Below are 2,774 nucleotides of genomic sequence, written 5' to 3'. Positions count from 1 at the left end.
TCAATCACAGCCTTTGCTGTGGCTAGGAAGGGTCTACCAAGGATGATGGATTCATCCATGCACTTCCCAGTCTCTAGGACTATGAAATTAGCAGGGATGTAATGGTCTTCAACTTTTACCAAAACATCCTCTATAAGTCCATAAGCTTGTTTTCTTGAATTGTCTGCTATCTCTAGTGAGATTCTTACAGCTTGTACCTCAAAGATCCCTAGCTTCTCCATTACAGAGAGAGGCATGAGGTTTATGCTTGACCCTAGGTCACACAGAGCCTTCTTGAAGGTCATGGTGCCTATTGTACAAGGTATTGAAAACTTCCCAGGGTCCTGTCTCTTTTGAGGTAGTTTCTGCCTAGGCAAGTCAGCCAGTTCTTTGGTGAGCAAAGGGGTTTCATCCTCCCAAGTCTCATTACCAAATAACTTGTCATTTAGCTTCATGATTGCTCCAAGGTACTTAGCAACTTGCTCTTCAGTGACATCTTCATCCTCTTCAGAGGAAGAATACTCATCAGAGCTCATGAAGGGCAGAAGTAAATCCAATGGAATCTCTATGGTCTCAGTGTGAGCCTCAGATTCCTATGGTTCCTCATTAGGGAACTCATTGGAGGCCAGTGGACGTCCATTGAGGTCTTCCTCAGTGGTGCTCACTGCCTCTTTCTCCTCTCTAAATTCGGACATGTAGGTCATGTTAATGGCCTTGCAATCTCCTTTTGGATTCTCTTCTGTATTGCTTGGAAGAGTACTAGGAGGGAGTTCAGTAACTTTCTTGCTCAGCTAACCCACTTGTGCCTCCAAGTTTCTAATGGAGGACCTTGTTTCTGTTATGAAACTTTGAATGGTTTTGATTAGATCAGAGACTATAGTTGCTAAGTCAGAGTTGCTCTGCTTAGGATTCTATTTCTGTTGCTGAGAAGATGATGGAAAAGGCTTGCCATTGCTAAACCTGTTTCTTCCACCATTATTGTTGTTGAAACCTTGTTGAGGTCTCTGTTGATCCTTCCATGAGAGATTTGGATGATTTTTCCATAAAGGATTATAGGTGTTTCCATAGGGTTCTCCCATGTAATTCACCTCTTACATTGAAGGGTTCTCAGGATCATAAGCTTCTTCTTTAGATGAAGCGTCCTTAGTACTGCCTGGTGCAGCTTGCATTCCAGACAGACTCTGAGAAATCATATTGACTTGCTGAGTCAATATTTTGTTCTGAGCCAGTATGGCATTCAAAGTATCAATCTCAAGAACTCCTTTCTTCTGATTCGTCCCATTGTTCACAGGATTCCTTTCAGAAGTGTACATGAATTGGTTATTTGCAACCATTTCAATTAGTTCTTGAGCTTCTACAGGCGTCTTCTTCAGATGAAGAGATCCTCCAGCAGAGCTATCCAATGACATCCTGGACAGTTCAGACAGACCATCATAGAAGATACCTATGATGCTCCATTCAGAAAGCATGTCAGAAGGACACTTTCTGATCAATTGTTTGTATCTTTTCCAAGCTTCATAGAGGGATTCACCTTCCTTCTGTCTGAAAGTTTGGACTTCCACTCTAAGCTTACTCAATTTTTGAGGTGGAAAGAACTTTGCCAAGAAGGCATTGACTAGCTTTTCCCAAGAGTTCAGGCTTTCTTTAGGTTGTGAGTCCAACCATATTCTAGCTCTGTCTCTTACAGCAAAAGGGAATAGCATAAGTTTGTAGACCTCAGGGTCAACCCCATTGGTCTTAACAGTGTCACAGATTTGCAAGAATTCAGCTAAAAACTGATGAGGATCTTCCAATGGAAGTCCATGGAACTTGCAATTCTGTTGCATAGGAGAAACTAATTGAGGCTTAAGCTCAAAGTTGTTTGCTCCAATGGCAGGGATAGAGATGCTTCTCCCATAGAAGTCGGGAGTAGGTGCAGTAAAGTCACCCAGCACCTTCCTTGCGTTGTTGGCATTGTTGTTGTTTTCGGCTGCCATGTCTTCTTCTTTGAAGATTTCTGTTAGGTCCTCTACAGAGAGTAGTGCTTTAGCTTCTCTTAGCTTTCGCTTCAAGGTCCTTTCAGGTTCAGGGTCAGCCTCAACAAGAATGCTTTTGTCTTTGCTCCTGCTCATATGAAATAGAAGAAAACAAGAAAATATGGAATCCTCTATGCCACAGTATAGAGATTCCTTGAGGTGTCAGAGGAAAAGAAAAATAGAAGGAAGAGGTAGAAGAATTTGAACTTAGAAAGATAGAGTTCGAATTGCACATGTTAGTCCATAAATAGAAGGATGTGAGAAGAGGGGAAGAAATTTTCGAAAATAAATTTAATAAGATTTTAAAAACATTTTGAAAATTGATTGATGATTTTCGAAAAATATGATTGGGAAAGAGATAAAGTGATTTTTGAAAAGATTTTGAAATTAGAAAGCAAAAAGATATGATTGAAAACTTATTTTGAAAAAGATGTGATTAAAAAGATATGATTGAAAAGATATAGTTTTAAAAAGATATGATTGAGAAGATATTATTTGGAAAAGCAATTTAAAAAGATTTGATTTTTAAAATCAATGACTTGGCTAACAAGAAAAGATATGATTCAAACATTAAACCTTTCTCAACAGAAAACGCAACATACTTGAAATGTTGAATCAAATCATTAATTGTTAGCAAGTATTTTTGAAAATGGAAAGAAATTAATTTTGAAAATATATGATTGAAAAGATATGATTTGAAAAAGATTTGATTTTGAAAAATTATGAAAACTTGAAAAAAATTTGAATTAAAGACAAAATCTTTCCTCTTGTGCCATCCTG

At 38.3% G+C, this 2,774-nt stretch overlaps 1 non-coding gene across 1 annotated transcript; it reads left to right on the top strand.

Annotated features, from left to right (window-relative positions):
• Positions 1-1,442: 1,442 nt before the first annotated feature.
• LOC112793354 (small nucleolar RNA R71) lies at positions 1,443-1,550 on the top strand. Its single transcript, XR_003198050.1, has one exon. It is a non-coding gene; the product is annotated as a small nucleolar RNA R71 (small nucleolar RNA).
• Positions 1,551-2,774: the final 1,224 nt, after the last annotated feature.

The sequence above is a fragment of the Arachis hypogaea genome, chromosome 3 (genome assembly GCF_003086295.3).
Source record: "Arachis hypogaea cultivar Tifrunner chromosome 3, arahy.Tifrunner.gnm2.J5K5, whole genome shotgun sequence".
Lineage (NCBI taxonomy): Eukaryota > Viridiplantae > Streptophyta > Magnoliopsida > Fabales > Fabaceae > Arachis > Arachis hypogaea.
The sequence above is the reverse complement of the archived record's forward strand: the minus strand, read 5'-3'. Positions and strand labels throughout refer to the sequence as shown.